Source organism: Tenrec ecaudatus, chromosome 2 (genome assembly GCF_050624435.1).
Source record: "Tenrec ecaudatus isolate mTenEca1 chromosome 2, mTenEca1.hap1, whole genome shotgun sequence".
Classification (NCBI taxonomy): domain Eukaryota; kingdom Metazoa; phylum Chordata; class Mammalia; order Afrosoricida; family Tenrecidae; genus Tenrec; species Tenrec ecaudatus.
Window position 1 is genome coordinate 268,913,921 of NC_134531.1, and position 19,497 is coordinate 268,933,417.

Here is a 19,497-nt window from a genome sequence, read left to right on the forward strand (position 1 = left end):
TACCCTTTTCCTCCTTGTATTCATCCTTTTCGCTGAAGACAAATGGGTGCATAAGCAAATGTGGTGAAGAAAGCTGATGGTGCCCGGCTATCAAAAGAGATAGTGTCTGGGGTCTTAAAGGCTTGAAGGTGAACAAGCGGCCATCTAGCTCAGAAGCAAAAAAGCCCACATGGAAGAAGCACACCGGCCAGTGCGATCACGAGGTGCCAAGGGACCAGGTATAAGGCATCATGCAAAAAAAAACAACAACGATATAAGTGTGTGTATATATGTGTATATGTATATGTATATATATACCATATTAAATGAAGGGGGAAGTGCAGAGTGGAGACCCAAGGCCCAAGTGTCGGCCAATGGAGAGCCCCTCATAGAGGCGTTTAGGAGAGGAGATGGGTTAATTAGGGTGCGAGGTAGTACCGATGGGGAACACAGCTTTCCCCCAGATCCTGGATGCTTCCTCCCCCCAACTACCATGATCCGAATTCTACCTTGCAGGCCTGGATAGGACAGAGGCTGTACACTGGTGCATATGAGGGCTGGAGGTACAGGGAATCCAGGGTGGATGATACCTTCAGGACCAAGGGTGTGAGGGACAATGCTGGGAGAGTGGAGGGTGAGTGGGTTGGAAGGGGGGAACTGATTGCAAGGATCCACATGTGACTTCTTCCCTGGGAGAGGGACAGCAGAAAAGGGGGGAAGGGAAATTCCAGATAGGGCAAGATATGACAAAATAACGAGGTATAAATTACCAAGGGCACATGAGGGAGGGGGGAGAGGGGAGGAAGGGAAAAAAAAAGAGGACCTGATGCAAGGGGCTTAAGTGGAGAGCAAATACTTTGAGAATGATTGGGGCAGGGAATGTATGGATGTGCTTTATACAATTGATGTATGTATATGTATGAACTGTGATAAGAATTGTATGAGCCCCTAATAAATTGTTAAAATTAAAAAAATAATATTAAAAAAAACTTATGAAAGAACAAGAAAGCTCTTAAAAAGTCTTAAGGCCTCTCTGTTTTCTACTTTATTTTTTAACACTTTTTAGCACTTCAACCTAAGAGAATGATTGAATGGATAGAGAAGAGCACTTAAAAGAGCTGTTCAGTAGTTCAGGTAGAAATCTACTAGTATCAGCTGAAACAGAGTGTTTGGTAGTAAGACTGGTGAAAAATACAGGGATTCAAGACAAATGTGGATATGAAAAATTACATTTTATGAAGTCAGTGAATCAAAAGAAGAAATCAAGGATGACTGAATTAGTCCAATGTTTCTCTCTGTGCAACTTTGGATTGCGATATCCTTTCTGAGAAAGAAAAATGAGATGAAGTACAGATGTGCAGAAGAAATCCCAGAGGAACTCTGGGTCAAATAGCAAAGAAAGAGGTGATAAAGTAGATTTTAAAAACAAACAACAATAACAATAATAACAACAACACAAGTAAATAAGTAGAAAGAGAAATACAGAAAATTTGTTATCGAGGAAAGAGTTCTCAGGATTAGTATCATCAAAAATCAAATGGTTCTGGAAAACAAGCTACATTAAACACTGACGATGGCCCACCAGAATTATTGACCCTAAATTGGCCCAGCAGATTTAGGGACTGTTAGGCAGCTTAGCCTAGGGAATTGAGAAGTCCATTTACGCATGCCCAGGAGAGCCAGCAAAGGACAAAGCTGGATTTTCCCGCCAGTGGGCGCAGATGGGCGTTACACTTGGAGCAGCCCACCTGGGCGAGGTGATTGCAATTCAGGCAATGGGAGCGACCTGGGGTCGTTCACCACGCCTCCCCCAGGAACCCTTGAAAAGGCAGGGACTGGAAGGGAGAGGGGCTGGACTGGTCATCTTCCTGGGAGGAGAGAGATCCTTACATGACCTGGGGCAGTCTCTGCCAGGCCGCATGGTCAAAGGAATCCTATGGGTGCCGCATAAAACCTGAAGCTTCTTTTAACTCTCATTAAATTCACTTGGATCACGAGCCCGGCTTCAGCGTGAAATCTTTCTCGCGCGAAGACAAGGATTGAGGCTGAAATCTAGTCCCGGAGAGAAAGACCTAATAGGACTAGTGGCAAAACTAGTTAGGGCAGTAAAAACAGAAACTCTTAGAGAAAGATTGTGAAGGGAAGCACTGGAACTACAGAAGATAAACTCCTATAAGACATTTGAGAGTGAAGAAAGGCAAGAAACAAAAATTCATCTCAAAGCAGTTTCACTAAAAAGGTAAATTTCTCATAAAAATACAAATAATCTGAAGAAAACAGGGTTCACAGTTTACTAGAAACCAATTCACTGACTAACTGAATTCCCAATTCACTTGCATGGCTGTTTGCTAAGAGTGTGTAAGTCTTATTATGTTGTGATAATACAAAAATAATTGGGGAGTTTATTTTGTCTCTGCCTTAACTAACTAGCTAGAGTGAGAGACAGGGAATGAGGTACAAAGAAGACTGAAAGATATGTTGTTAGTTGTTTTAGAGTTGGGTCTGACACAGGGAGGGAGACCTTATGTATAAAAGAAAAACGCATTGAGCACTTTATGCAATTCCAGAGACAGAGCTTAGGAATCAGTTGATTTACACACCAGGGCAGCAACCTTTCCGCCTCTGAGCCTCGCATAGTGGCTAAGCCAGGTTCTCTCATGAGCATGACTCACTCTATGAGCCAAGCAGTCTTTTAACCAATTTATTCCAACAGGCATTAACACATATCAATAGCAAGTTAAGAAAAAGCAGGCAAAACTTACCAGCAAGAGCAAGGGAAGGAGTGAGAGTTCTGCTCCACTGCAGCTGTCAGAAGCTCTCCCCTCTTGGCTCTTGGCTGGATACTTACCTCTTTTTTTTTCCGGCTGGGGTGGAGGGCTGGGGGAGGGAGGGTAGCCAGAGGTGTGCAGTTCAATAAGGAGTCCAATCTCAAGTGTTTAGTCCAGTGACCTTGGATTCTGGCCAGTTGCTTATTCTTTATTCTTGTCAGCCTTTTTATTGGTTCATGGGTACTCCAGTTTGTATGCTCTATTCACTGGTCCTGAACCTCTTCATGATCACTATTTTTAAAGTAAATTTTGCGGCTATTTGGTTTTCCTACTTTATTGAGTGTTTCCCTTATTGTCAAACATGGGGGTCCTTTCTAAGAACATATGCATGGAATACTATGGTCTTTGGTCTCCATCAGCCAATGCTCAAGGTGTCTACTTGTCAAACAATCAAGGTTGTGTTGTTTTCATATCACAGACTGATCAAGAGTCTTCCATCCAGAGGGTGTGTTCTTCATATAATCCTGTTTTTTCAGAATATTTATTAAACATAAATATAAAATAAGAAAAGTGAACTTTATAAAAAGGAAAAGAAAAGTGAAAAGATACAACTCTTACATGAAACTTTTCTGATCAAGTAGCTTGGAGCATTCCTTTTTCTATTCAAATGATTGCTTCTTGATATATGTAAATTTAAACACAAATAAGAGCCCATAAATACACATAAAATTTATGTATTTTTCTTGAGAAGTCTTTGGTAGTTTACTAGAGTTGGTGTCAGTTATAATTGATTGATTACTCTCCCTAGTTTTTCCCTGCTTCTTTGCATGTCTGGAAATCTATGGATGAATGCCAGATATTGTGATTTTTACCTCATTCAGGGTTGAATATTTTTGTATTCCTATGACAGTTTTGATATTCCCATGATTTTTGAAACTGTAATATATTTTGAGATATTCCTGTTATGACATATTAGGTATAGACCTCTCAATAATAGATTTCACTGCATCTCATGTCCCTTTTGACCTATTTTAAAGTTGTTTCAGTTTTTTTAAAAAGCAAAGGGGAAATACACTAGATTATTATGCCTCCATGGATTAAGCTTCCGGTGAATCCCCTATGACCAGTTTTGTGAATATCTTGCTATTATCAGAATGCACTGGAAAGTGTATTATTGAAGATGCCATTAGGTTAAAATTTAACACCTTATCACTTGATCCATTTTAAATTTGTTCTTTTGGATCCATTTTAAAGTTGTTCTAGTTTTTAATAGTTTCTGCTTTCTTCTCAATTGCAGTTTTCCTATTTTACTTTGTTATCTTTGTTTGTTTTGAGTTGTTGTTTTTGTATGGTTCTCTGTTTATCAAATCCAGGATAGGCAAATCTATATAAACAGTAACTGAATGATTGACTTTTGCGGGGAGCAGTAGGGGAAGTTATGGGGGAAAGGGGAGCTATTATAAGAAAGAAGAAAATGTTCTAAGATTGATTGTGGTGATGATTTTATAACTCACATGTCATGTGAATTATATACCAATAAAACAAAAGAAAAATAATAAAATAAAATCAGGGGAAAACAATATAATTGATGAATTGAAAATTAGATACTGAAGACCAGCTGAATTGTGGAAGGAAATGGAGGATAACATACATAAAGAAAAAGTCATTAGAGACAGGAAAGAAAAGATCAAAAAGGATGTGAGAAGAGACTTTAAGAACTTATTCTCGCCAATAGAGCAGCTACAAATGGAAAAATGATGATGTAAATGATTCTAATAAAAAATTTCAAAGAGCAGTTTGGGAACACAAAGTAAGGTATTATAATAAAATAAAATGTGAAAAGAATCCAGGGTTAAGAAAACAAAAGGAAAAGCATGCTTGGCATTTCTCAAGTAGAAAGAACTGAGAAAAGCTTTCAAACCTTGGGTTGTAATACTATTAGTTTCTATGAGCAAAATATTGAATAAAACAGGAAGTATCAAATAAAGATAGAAGAGGATGTGAAACAAATGATACCATTGCTGATGTCAAGTGGATATTGGCTTCAAACAATGAAAGACGGAAGGATGCATACTTTTTATTTTATTGACTTTGCAAAGGCATTTGACCATATGGATCATACAAATTGTGGATTTCATTGCAATCTATGGGAATTTCAGAACACTTCATTGTACTCACACAGAGCTTGCACATGGACCATGAGGCAGTCATATGAACAGCATAGGTAGGCACTATGTAGTTCAAAATCAGGAAATGTGTGCAACAGGGTTGCATCCTCTCACCACCCCTACTGAACTTATATGTTTTGCAAATAAGCCCACAAACTTGGTTATATTAGTATGAAGACGAAACCAGGATCAGGATTGGAGGAAGACACATTAACAAACTCCAATATGCAGATGACAAAACCTTGGCTGCTTAAACGGAAGAGGACTTGAAACACTCACTGATGAAAACCAGGGGGTATAGCCTTCAGTGTGCATTACACTGAACATAAAGAAAATGCAAATGGAGCAATTAGCAATGGCATGATAAATAGAGAAAAGATTGAAACTGTCGATGACTTCATATTACTTTATCTACAATCAATAACCATAGAAGCAGAAATCAAGAAATGAAATGATGTATTGCATTTGTCACCTGTTACAAAAGACCTCTTTGAAGTATGACAAAGCAAAGCTGTTACATTAAAGACTACAGTCCACCCCATTATTCATGTAAAATCTGGACAATGAATGAAGAAACCAAAAAAGAACTGATGCCTTTTGATTATGGTTGTATCCTCTCACATACTTATTCAATTTGTATGCTGAGAAAGTAGTCAGAGAAGCTGGCTTATATGAAGAAAAACCTTGGAAAGCAAGGATGTTCCTTTGAGGATTAAGATGAGGCCGACCTAAATCATAGTCAATTTTCAATTGCCTTATGCACATGAAATTTGCACATTGAATAAGAAAGACTGAAGGATCAGTGCATTTGAATTGTGGAGTTGGCGAAGAATAGTGAAAGTACTATGAACTGCCAAAAGGACAAATAAATCTGTCTCGAAAGAAGTACAGCAAGAGTGCACTTTGGAGGCTAGAGCAGTAAGACTATCTCGAGTATTTTGGAAATATTGTCAGGAGAGACTAATCCCTAATGAAGGACATCATACTTGGTAAACCAGGAGGACAGCAAAAAACAGAGAAAGACCCCAAAAGAGATGGATTGATACATTGGCTGCCACAATGGACTCAAGCACAGGAACAATTGTGAAGATGGTGCAGGATTGGGTAATGGATCAGAACCGGTTCATTGGCACATAACAGCAACAGCATCAACAAGAACAGTATTTCCTGAGCTAGTTGAAGCATTTCAAATGGTATTCAGCAAGTCCTGGAGCCTTGTCTTTGGCCGACACTTTCAGTGCGGTTTGGATTTCTGCCTTCAGTACCATTAGTTCTTGGTCATTTCTGTGAATCTCTATTCTTTCTTTTTTCTTTCAATGCTTCCTCCATCATTCAATATTTTGCCCATAGAATCTTTGGACACTGCACCTTGAGGCTTGTATTTTTTTAATTCTTTCAGTTTAAGATAGGCTGAGCCTGTTCTTCCTTTTTGGTTTTCTAGATCTTCCTACATTTCATTACATTATTGTACTTGGTCTTTTTCAGTTATTTTATGTCATCGTATCTTCCATTTCCCTTAGCTATTTGTGATGGTCATGGATTTTGTGAACTAGACACTCCTGGGGAAGGGCAGGAACCGAGTCTACACTATCAATTGGAGCACAGCTCGGTGATACCTCGTGGATGCCCAAAGCCTTTTTGTATAAGAGACACTCAGAACTCTCTCTCTCTCTCTCTCTCTCTCTCTCTCTCTCTCTCTCTGCCTATTCACTTTCCTCCTTGTTGAGACTCCACCTTCCTCTAGGGGTAGCCGCACTTGAGCCACCTGACCCTGAGCGCTTTGGATGCCCTGCCATGTTTCCATAAGCTTTGGATGAATATGACTCTGCTTCCACCACCCTGCAGCTACAAGAGGCTCTGCTGAAGGCTCTGACTTGAATGAGACTATGGACTTGGTTTGGACGGGGCTGAGATGCCTTTTTGATATAAAGCTCTTTCTCTTTTTTAATTATTAGTTGGAATTTAATACATTTATCATTCAATGTATCCATCACATCAAGTAGAATTTTCCAGTTGCTACCACAGTCAGCTTCCAGACATTCTTTTTCTACATGGTCTCCTTGACATCGTCACCCTTTTACTCCACCACGACTTGCTGTCCTTACAGGGTCGCCAATCCTGAGTTTAATATACTGAAAAATGGAAAAGCATATAACACAGCTTCAAGAGGGTGACTTCCATTGACATAACATCTGAGATACACACCAATATGAATAATCAAAACCAAAACAAAATAATACAAACCAAAGATACAGATAATTTGGGAAACCAGATCGGGTCCAGTCTGCATCACAGTGGGAATCTACTGATGAAGTTTTAACTGTTCCGGCCAGATTTATGCCTTTGTTCTTCTAAACTCATCTCGCCCACGCACTGTGTTTAGTGACCACTTTCCTCCAATCCCTGAATTTTAGAGTTCCCTGGAGGCTTATTTCCTCGGTAGTTCCACAAATCGATCTTGGGCTCCCACTGCCATCCATCGCGTTCTGCACACTAATTCTGACAATTTAGGATCTGATACTGATCTATCCTTCGGCTATGGATTCCAGTTCTTCTGTGACTGATGACGGTGTGTTTCTTCTATGTGGACTTATTTGGTATCTTGTTTAGCTATCTGCTCATTTGGAGACAAGCCTTTAAGACCCCAGACACTATTTTATCTGATAGCCAGGCCCCATCTAAATTCCTTGCCACATTTTGCTATAGCACCTGTGTCTTCTGTGTTCACTTCCTTAGGGTGAGTATTGTGCAGGGTCATGATATAAGACCTAATTGTTCTTCAGTTGGAGCTGGGATTTAGTGTGAGCCCTAAACCCATTCCTGGATCTATGACTTTTTTTCCCTTTTATTTGCCGTAACTTAGGAGTTAATAAATATGCCATATCATTCCATAGTTCAATCAGTCAAACAAAATTGCTCAATAGCTTCTATAATCAGTCTCTAGACACACTTTTTCTTCTTGGACTCCCCGACATCATCTCCCTTTTATTTCCTTCACTCTTTTATGTCCCCCCAAGGCTCCTGTTCTATTTGCTGTCCCTATAGCCTCAGTTTCCTTGGGTTTCTTTTCCTGTAAAACAGAAGAGCAAATAACACAACTTCAAGAGGATGATTGCCAGTGAAATGCACCTCTGAGCTACACCCTAATATGAACAAGCAAAAGCAAAATAAAACCGATTGCTGGAATAATACATAGCTCAATACAGCACATAGGACATTGATGCAGCTGTAATCTTGGCACAGCTGTCTTCTGTTTCCTAAGACCCGTGTATTTTCTGACTTAACTCGTCAGGTTCCAAATGTGTCTGAGGTAGAGTGCAGTTCACGCAGGGGAGTTCCCGCAAGAGGCCTCACCAGTGCAGCCTCTGGAACATTCTGTGAGCCCCGAAGATCCAGGATTCAGTGTCCCAGCATTCCGCTGCACCCAGCCTGGGATATCCTCAGATACCCTAGTTCAATGGTGCCCACCAGGTGCATGCCACTAAAGACAATTCCCACCCCATATCCCCCAAAGCATCCTCAATTGCTCCTCCTTTCACCTAGAGGTCAGCCCTTTCTCCCCTCCATGCAACATATGTTGCCCCACTGTGACTGTTCCATCTCATCTCTCCTGAGCTACCCTCCCATCAGTAAGGTTCATCCCTCTCACAGGGCTTCCTCCATCTCCTAGGGACCTCACCCCAGATACACATGGCAACCACTCAGCAGACAGCATGATCCCTCTTCTCTCCCCCAACCATTGGATCCCAGCTGTTGTGAGGCATCCTCTGGCCTAGTGACCTACACTATACTTACCTGTAGTGGATGATGTGTGGTTTATTGGCACTGGTCTGGCTCTTTACCAGGCTGTCTGGTCCCCGGCCAGCAGACTGGATGCCCTGCAAGCTCGAGCTTGTTCCCTTTCAGCTGCGTGTTCTACTGCAGTGGACTCAGACAGTTATACAGCTCTTTCTCACACCTCTCTGAGTGTCCCTAGATTTGCTTCTTTGCACAACCCAGCCCAATACACTATTCTACAATTAAGAGCAAGTTTGAGTCGCTTCTGACATCCACTTTGATCTTTCCTGTCTTTCTAATGACTTCTTGCTTTCTATGTGTATGATGTTATACCATGGATCAGCAGACCTTTTGCCATTAGTGTTTAATGCATTCAACCTGTTCTTAAGATGTTCTCAATATTTGGGTGTGATAGGGTCATGGTCATATGTTGGTTTTTGTGGATTTTTCTTTTCATTTTCTTCAACTCCATCCTGAATTTACATATGAGCAATTGATGTTCTGTTCCACAGCTGGCCCCTTGCCTGGCTTTAACTTCTAACATTGAGCTTCTCCATCAGATCTTCTCATAGAAGTAGCCAATTTGATTTCTGCGTATTCCATCTAGAGAAGTGTTGTTGAAAAAGGCACAAACAAGTTATTGATATTTCAAAATTCTGTCATACAACCTCCAGCCTTGTTTCTTTTACCACAAATAATGTGGTTGATTTCATTTAAAGAGATGCACAGTATAAATATATATAGTATGTTTCTTTAAAAACAAACAAAAAGTTTCCAACAGATTCCTCATTGCTTAAACCTAAATAGTGGTTCGAGTGCTTTAAAAAAAAGAAGAGGAAATTTAAAATGGAAATAGAATTAGAATATTTAGTGACAAACAAGTTCATATCAAACAAACAAAATCACCATACTTTCCAACTACTCTTCCTTTCTCTATGTTTCCAATTTTTGCATTCCAGTAATCATCAGTGCATGTTGATTGCATTTTTTGATCAATTCCAGACTGGAGATGTTGGTGAAACTCTTCCATTTCTGTATCACTAGCTTTCGTGGTTGGTGAACAATAGTTGTACTGATTGGATTGTCTTTTAGTCAGATAGACTCTTTTCTAACAGAGAGAGCATTGTACTTCAGGATAAATCTTAACATATCCTTTTTGACAGTGACTGTGACACAATTCCTCTTGATTGTGTTACCCCAGACATAGTAAACAATATAATTTTCTGTTTCAGAATGGCCATGACGAGTCCATTAAAGCTTATTAATCTTTATGAGTACCATTCCATTTTCCTAGATTAAAATTTTGCACAAAACAAGTTCCAGTTATTGATTGATGTTTTCGGTTATTTCTTCTCATTTTGAGTTCTGTCGATCCGCACACGTAGGTACTGAAGGCTTTACTCCGCAGGTCTTACTCCTCTGCATCATTATGGTTGACTCCACCTTGAAAAATCAGCTCCTTCTCAGTCACATTGTCAGTGGCTTTTGCCCCGAAGGGCTCATCTTCAAGCACTATCTATGACTGTGTTCTGCTTCTGTTCATAGGTTTTCATAACTGATAATGTTTCCATGGCTAATTACTCTGAAGTTAAAAGCCTATTTATTCTTCTTAGACTAGAAGTGCTTCTGAAATCTGTTTCCTTTAGATGACACTGCTAACATTTGAAATACCAGTGACATAGCTTTTACCATTACACACAAGCCCACCGTAGTATGACAAACCAACACACAAGTGGTGTCTATTGTACACAGAGTTTGATAAATTAGAACTGACTCCATGGTACCAAACAATAGGTGGGGAGAGAGAAGTGTTCAACCAAGGGCTTATTATTAGCACCACCACAACGATCACCACCTCCCTGCCGCCACCACCACCACCACCACCACGATCACCACCTCCCTACCACCACCTCCACCACCTCCCTACCACCACCACCACCACCACCACCACGACCACCTCCCTACCACCACCACCTCCACCACCTCCACCACCACCACCACCACCACCACGACCACCTCCCTACCACCACCACCTCCACCACCTCTACCACCACCACCTCAACCACCACCACAATCACCACCACCACCACCACCACCACCACCACCACCACCACCTCCACCACCACCACCACCACCACCACCACCACCACCACCACCACCACCACCACCACCTCTACCACCTCCACCTCCACCACCGCCACCACCACCGCCACCTCCACCACCGCCTCCACCACCGCCACCTCCACCACCGCCTCCACCACCACCGCCACCTCCACCACCGCCACCACCACCACCACCACCACCACCACCACCACCACCACCACCACCACCACCACCTCCCTACCACCACCCCCCCCCCCCCCGCCAAAAAAAATGGGAAAAACCTCCACTGGGCAGAACTTTCTTAGTAGGCATTTTTTCCTACTATGCGAGCATCTATCAACTGACTCTGAGTGGGTGCATCTAGTGGTGTCAACTGGGAAGTTTCTCTCTGGTCACAGTGAATTTTTCATAAAAGCAGTTTCACTTGAACCTCGTTCTTATGATGACCAATTTAAGAGAGCAGTGTGTGGCAGTGATGTTTTGTTTCCTGCTCGATGATGTACACAGCTAACAAGGATAGCACTATGGGAAAAACTCAAGTGTACTTGTGGTTTACTCTTAGCAAAAAAAGATGAAATGTTGATTGATGATAAACCTAATTCTGGACATCTGTAAACTTCCTGAATGGTTGAAAATGTTGACAAAATTCGTGCACTTGTGCTTGAAGATGTCAGACCATTGAAGACATAAGGAAGTTATCTGGACTATCTTGGAGCTTGGTTCATTAAATTTTAATGGTTTAGGAAGGAGAAGGGTCACCATATCTGACACCAACTGCTGTCTCCCTTCACTCACATTTTTGTTGTTAGTCTGGGGGGAGGAGGCGTGGTATGTGTGAAACATTGCAATTGGTTCCCTCTTCCCCCCCAACACCCCACCCCACCCCCATCCCTGCCTGCAACATTTCCCCTATTCTCTCACGAACTGTTCCCATTTTGGTTCCTAAGGAGTTCACCTTACCTGGATTCCACGTGTCCTGAGCTCTAGCTGTATCAGTGTACATGCTCCTGTCTAGCCAGGACTGAAAGGTAGGTCTGGGGTCATGATAGTGAGGGGTGAGAAAGCCTCAAAGAACCAGAGGAATAATGTGTGTTTCATTAGTGCTATACTGCACCCTGGTTGACTCATCCCTTCCTTGTAACTCTTCTATGAGGGGATGTCCTATTGTTCTCAGGTGGGTTTGGGGTCTCTGCTCCATCCTGCCTCATTTTCAACAATATGTTTTGTTTTGTTTTAGGTCTTCTGATGCCTGTTACCCAATTCTGTCAACACCTCATGATCACACAGGCTGGTGTGCTCCTGCCATGTGGGCTTGTTGCTTCTCTCCGAGGTGGCCAACTGTTTAACTTCAGGCTTTTAAGACCAAACTCTTTTGATAGCCAGGCACCATTTGCATTATTCACCACCTTTGCTTATGCACCATTTTGTCTTCAGTGATTGTGCAGAGAGGGTGAGCATTACAGAATACCAAATTTTTCTAACAAGTTCTTGTGTTGTGGGAGGACTTGAGCAGAGGCCCAAAGTCCATCCACTTTCTCAATGTATTGCAACATAAATATATGTACAAAGGCCAATACCTCTATTTTATGAATTATTATATTTATATAAGTGCACACCTATGTTTATAACTCTATCCATAGCTTTGTTTCCTAGATCTTTCCTCTGTTTCTATTTACCTTCCTCCTGTCCCCTCATCACACTCACCCTTCTTCTGCCTCTTAGTAATTCCTCTCAGCTAGATTGCTGTTGCACCAACACCACTGGGATTTCTACGTCCTCCTCATTGTTGCTTTTCATTCCCTAGTTGTTCCCCTGTCTATGGCATTGTTTGCTCAATGCTCCATTCCCCCATCACCTCCTCCCCCCAAGTCCTCCCAGAACCCTGGATTCCTTTGCTTTCTCTTCAGGCTTGCTTCCCATGCTTATCTTATATAGATAGGCAAAACAACAATAACAGAGACAAAACAAAAAGGAAACAAAAAATTAATAAAAAGAGAAAAAACAAACAAAAATGAAAAAAAATACATAATTTTGTTCGCTCACATTTATGACTATGTCCTTTCAGGTCCTGTGGGGCTCCAGGAACTGCCCCTCCTAGCCTAAAATCTATTTTTGCCATTCCCAGGGGTTTTGTGTCTTTGCTCATGTTGCAGATCTGTTATGTTCCCTTCTTGGTTTGCCCCATTGTGATGGGTTCAGACCAGATTAACTCCCTGCTGTGAACCCCAAGAATTATCCTGCCACAGTATGCTCCAGCAAGAGGATGTCATGTCTCAAGCTCTTGTGAGGACCTATAGCCCTCTCTGTGCCTTAGGAGGTCCAGGCAGGGATGTCATCTTCAGGGCTTGGTGTTCCAGTAAGGGCTCGAGTCCCTTTCTCCCTCTGTTTTCCTTCTTGATTCGATTCTGTATGGGAGTGGCAGGCTGGCCCCTCTCCCCAACCTATAGGTTTAGTGTTGTTTTTGGAATTCATTCAACAAAGTCAGACTTAATCAAACTTTCTATTTCGAGGGTTTGGAAATAGTGCGGAACAGTGTGCAACAAAAAAAGGCCTGATTTGTGGCAGACGGGACTGGTTTTGCCACCATGACAATGCACCTGCTCATGCAGCCATCTCAATTCACCAGTTTTGGCCAAAAAATAGCATGCCTCTCTTGTCCCACACACCTTACTCACCTGACTTCACTCTCTGTGACATTTTTTGTTTCTGTGAATGAAGAGGGACATAAAAGGACAGCGATTTGATGATGTAGAAGAGGTGAAGAAAAAATGAGGGAATTGTTGTCAGTTATTCAAACAGATGAGTTTGAAAAATGTTTCCAAGAACGGAATCACAGACTTGATAAATGTATTAAGTGTAATGGAAAGTACTTTGATGGTGATAAGGTCGTTTTGTAAAGAAAATTTAAATACATAGCTTTGAGGGGGAAATCCTGTTGTTGTTGTTATTGTTGTTCCTAGGGTTACTGGGAGGTAACCTAGAAAATATTTTCCTCAGAGCTTCACCCAATGCTTCTTGAATTATGTGCTTTTCCAATCTGGATGTTATGAACAGTTAGTCTTCCTAGTCCTGTACCGAGTGTGGTTCACTTCTGTTCTTTTGGACGATTCTTTCTCAGGAGACTGTCTGTTATGTCACAGCATGTTTTGATCCATATTCAGTTGAAATAACCCACTGCCAGAATTCAGACCTACAATAACGTAGAACTGCTCCTTGGGACTTGCAAGATTGTAAATCTTCCTAGAAGCAAACTGCCTGTCTTTCTCCCACAGAAAAAAGTTGGTAGCTTTGAACTATTAATCTTCTGCTCCCAGCCCAAGGCTGTGACACCAGGGCTCCGTACCCTATTGAATACTCAGGGGGAAAAATCTGTAAAATGTTAGGCTTGCCTCTTTGTGAAACTCTCTCATGGTAGGTATTGTGTCCTATGAACTTTACCTTTCCTTCTTGTCTCTCTGCGCTCCATTCTGTGATCTCAGACAATATGTTATCTATGTTCCCTGGTCCTGAACGGGGGCTTGAAAATTCTGTCAAAGCTGTAAGATGGGAAACTTCTAGGTTTTACAATTGTATTTATTCTCTTGGGAAAGATTTGTGACATACTAGGTATCAGGGATTCACTTAATATCATTATTTCCTATAGTTTGGGAGGGGGGTGTTTGTTTGTTTGTTCTGGTTTGGTTGCTCCAAACCAATCTCAATCTAAACCCATTGCCATAGAGTCAGTTCTGACTCACAGTGACCACATGGGACAAAATCTCCAGCTTTCTGTTAGTAGCTGTGCTCGGGGGCACTCCGTCTCCAATGCTTCTTTCAGCTGTTTCAGGCAGGAAGGTATGTCTGTTATTCCATCTTGGCTGGAAGCAAGATTCTCCATCTTATCTTAATAATGTAGATGCAGTGCTATATATAGTTCTGCTAGAAATCCAGCTTATCGTAAAATATTGAGTCAAAGTTTCTTTCTATATACACATACATGTGGATTTCTCTTTAATTTAAACTACATTTCCCTACCCTGGAGAAGTATCTATTTTAATGAGCAAGAAATTCATTTCCAAATTCTGTTCCTAAACACACACACACACACACACACAAACTGGATACTGCAAAAGTATCTGCTATTTTACAAGTAATGATAACTTTATGGAAATATATAACTCAAACCCAGCCTTTGCAATCCATTTATATTGAAGCCTTTTTTAGATCTTAATTAAAAAAAAAACTCATCCTACTAAGGAAAAGTCAACCTTTCTTTACCAACTACTTTTTTCAGATCAAAGTGTATTAGGTTAACAGGTTATTCAGACAAGTTCAATGATATAAACTCTTATGAAATAATTTGATATGGCAGGAAATATTACCTTCCCAAATGAAAGTTAATATAATTATTTTCCATGAATGTGAGATATGCAGGAAAATCTGAAAGTTGTCTCTGAAAAAGTTTTCAAAAGAAGTTTGGATATAGGAGAATTTATATCTAGATTATTAAATATATGGAAAAACAGGATATTTGGCAGAAAATGTCACTTAGTATCCACTATCATGTAAATAGGAGGCTTCAATGAATTTTCTTTGAACACTGTGAATCTTTCAACTTTAAAAGGTACGATCATAACTAATATCATTATTAATGGAAATGAAAACTAATATAATGAAAAGCAGAAAGCATGTCAACAAAAGATGAAAACATGTAACTTGCAATAGATGGGTGCGAGCAGTTTAAGGATTAACACAGATTAGAAATCAATTTAAAACTGTTTAGTAGTTTAAGTGTCTCCATGTTATGAAATGTTTGTATTAGATGCTGATATGAAATCATATAAAAGGTTAGAACTAGAGGTACAGAAAAGCCTCCGTATTAAAAAGGCAATCCTAAAATCTAGGTCATTTACCTCTGGCTTTCCACAATTCCCAGAGTTTTGTGCTTGAGACATTTTGGTATATCACCTCTTTTCCCTACTGAAGATCAAGTTATCAATCAGCAGAGTACAAAATGGTAATTAAAATTTTCTAGTTCAGTGCTAGGCATACATTGTTCTTTTAATGAATCAGATTGTTTCAACTTTGTAAGGATTAATTAAGCACTTGTAGTTCTTTTAAATTTCTCAGAACACTATGCCACCAGATAACTAAGTGGCAGCCTTGCAAACTCAAAAGAGTTACTAAAATCCCAGAAAATTCCACTAGATGACTCAGAAATTGTTGACTATGACCTTATTAAAATATTACTATATTATTTTCATTTTAATACTAGCTGAAAATTGGGTAAGTAATTAATAACACTAAGGGGAAAAGAAAAAAGAGATTAGTTTTCCTTCCTTAGTAAAAAGTTAAATAAATATATACTTGTATTTTATCTCCAAAATCAATAAGTAATAAAATTTTATTATGATAAATTATATATGTGTATATAAATATATATATATTTAAAAATCTGCCCAACTTAAATTAACCCTATAGATAGGGTAGAACTGCCACTGTGGATTTTTGAGACAACTCTTTACAAGCGTAGAAAGCTTGCTCTTTCTCCCAAGGAGTGGCTAGCGTTCTCAAACTGTTGACCTTCAGGTCAGCAGACCAATGCGTAACCACTACACAATAGTTACCATGGGGCATTTGACCACTAATGTTGGTGTTTGCTGTTACGCTGCTTATTAAAAAAAAATCTCACTGCTATCAAGTCAATTCCAACTCATACCAAACCTATAGGACAGGGTAGAACTGCCACTGGGGGTTTCTGAAACTAAAGTTCTTTACAAGAGGAGAAAGTCTCATCTTTCTTGGACCTTGCTGTTAGTAGCCCAATGTTTACTGAACGTCAATCAAATCAGGGTTGATGATATTATTATTATTACCACTTTAGAAAAAGGACACTGAGATGGAAAAATAAACAACTTGTCATGGTCAAAAAGCAAGAGAAGAGCAAAATCAAGACCAAATGCAAGTAGTCTAGTTCCAAGGTTTGAACCATAAGTATTATATCATAATGCTATTCATAAGAAAAAAACTATTTGTGAAAGATCATCATCATTGGATTAAATTGCTTTACTGTTTTTTAAAATCTATTATCCCTAGTGACCTTTCTATCTTCAAGGAATGGTGAAAAGTATTTCTACCATAAAAAAATAGAATTATAAATAGCCAATTCCTTACTTACCTTTGGTACTAGGAACCTGATAAAGAAGGGCTGGGCTCAAATACCAAGGATTTTTCTCATAACTCCTTCATGAGTTTTTGGACTTTGCTTTGGTCAAGTGTTATTCCATGCTTATTATTAAAACTCACCCCCCTGCCATGTAGTCTTTTTACCTCATGTTGTGAAGAGCTGTCAAGTCAATTTGACTCACCCGGACACTATGTACAATGGAGCAAAGCACTGTCCAGTCTCGCACCATGTTCACAAGTTATGTTTCAGCTCGTTGCAATAACCAATGTGCCAACACATCTCATCAAACAGGTTCTTCCTTTTCACTGCTCTCTTCCTACTTCTAGAAGGATGATGTCCTTCTCCAGAGACTGGTCTCTCCTGATAGTCTCTCCCGATAGACCAGAGACTGGTCTCTCACCATCCTTACTTCTAAAGAGCATTCTGGCTTTATTTCTTCCAGAGCAGATTTTCTGTCTTTTGTGAGGCCATGGTACATTCAATGGTCTTTTCCAGTACCGTAATTCAAAGGCATTGATTCTACTTTGGTCTTTCTTATTCAAGATCCGACTTTGAAACACACACACACACACACACACACACACACACACACACACACGCCCTGAAGCCATTCTTCTGCTTTGTTATTTGAAACTTCTAATCTGTAGTCATTGAGAAGTCATTTTGAAAAGGCTGAATATAGGGCAATAATATTTCCCAAGACTTTCCAAACAATTAGTGGTTTAAAACAATAGAAATTTATTTTTCAATGATCAGAAGTCTTAGTCAAGGTGTGGCAGAACCACATCCCATCTGTAGGCTTTAGAGGAACATCTAATCTTTGCCTTTTCCAACTTCTGATGGACCTCATCATTTCTTGGCACATGCATGTATCACTCTAATCTGTATCCAAGATCACATTGCTTCCTCCTCAACTCTATGTCTGTCTCTTCAGTGTGTGTATTACAAAGATATTTATTTTTTTATTTAGGGATCGTCAGATAATCCAGAAATAAGATCCTTAAATTAATTACATCTGCAAAGATCTTATCTTAAGAAGGGTTACACTCATTGGTTTCAGGATTTGAATATAGGCATAATTTTTTTAAGACCGCCATTCAACTCACTCCCATAGGTAGTGATTGGGCTGGTTTTTCTATGAGTAAACCACGTGAGGCTGTAATCCATGACCTAAATTTTGCATAAGAAATGTGTAATTTATTTCCCCTTGCAGCCATGCGAGTGTAGGCATTTTGTGGTTCCTGGCTTTGTCTGCACTAGTTTGTTCATACCCAGGAATCACTCAAATAAAGTTGATAAACAGGATTTTAATATTTTGATTGTCTTTTTGTCTTAAATTCTTTTGACGTCATTTTAAAGACTTATTGTCTCAGAAACCCACAGCGGCAATTCTAGTTGTCTTCTAGGGTCACTAAGAATCATAACTGACTTTATTGCATTGCTTTGTTGTTTCTTACTAGCAATAAGCATTTATTGTGGATCTAAGTAAAGCGGACTCCTTGAGAAATTCAAACTTTTTGTTCATTTGTTTATCATGATGTTATTTTTATTAGTAAAATTGTGAGTTTTGTTTTCTTCACATTGTAATATAATCCTTACTGACAACTTTGGTCTTTCATCTTCCTCAGTAAGTACTTTTGGTTGTCATCACTGCCAGTAATCAGGTTGTGCCATTTGAACATCAAAGGTTGTTAATGAGCTTTCCTCCAAGCCTGAGGCTACGTTTTTCTTGTTCTTCTCCATGTAGTCCAGCTTCTCTGACTATTTGCTCAGCACATAGTTTGTACAACCAAGACACATACTTTTCCTCATTTTAAAATATTTTAAACCATTATCTTCTTGTTCTATTCCAAACCTGCTTCTTGGTCTATACACAGGTTACACATGAGCCACTTTAGTGTTATGAAATGCCCATTCTACCAGATGTTACCTATAGTTTGTTATGTTCCACATGATTAATGCCTATGCTCTCTAGCCTCTTGTATTCAGTTTCTTCTCCTAGTCATATTTCAACCATTTCTCTATTCTTACCCCAAATTCAAGGTTCCAGGATTGTCATCTCTATCTATTTTTGTCTCTGTTGTAGAGGATCTGTGTAGTGTGCCTTCCTACTTTGCCATCTTCCCAGAAGTCTCTAATGATATTTTGCTTGATTTATGTATGATAGCATGTCAACCCACAATTTGTCTGGTTTTCAGTCATTAGTGTTTGTCACATCGATTCTTAGGATGATCTATAAATTCAAGTGGAATATAGTCAAGGTAAATTGAATGGGTCTAAAGTCAAAGTGACACTCTCTGACCCCAGGGTCCTTTCATCAGCGAAAAGAGTGGGAGCTCAGCTGGTCATGGCCTCTGCTAAATTTAATTCAGAAACAAATAAGTAGATGTCATTTTGTATATAGAAATACTAATGACTGACAAACTTTAGGCTTACCTTTCCAATGACAATTCTGTTACAAGAGGTCTTAGAATTTTTTTTGTAAAATAGCTTTATGAGTAAAATGTACACACTATGAAATTCACTTTTGAAAATG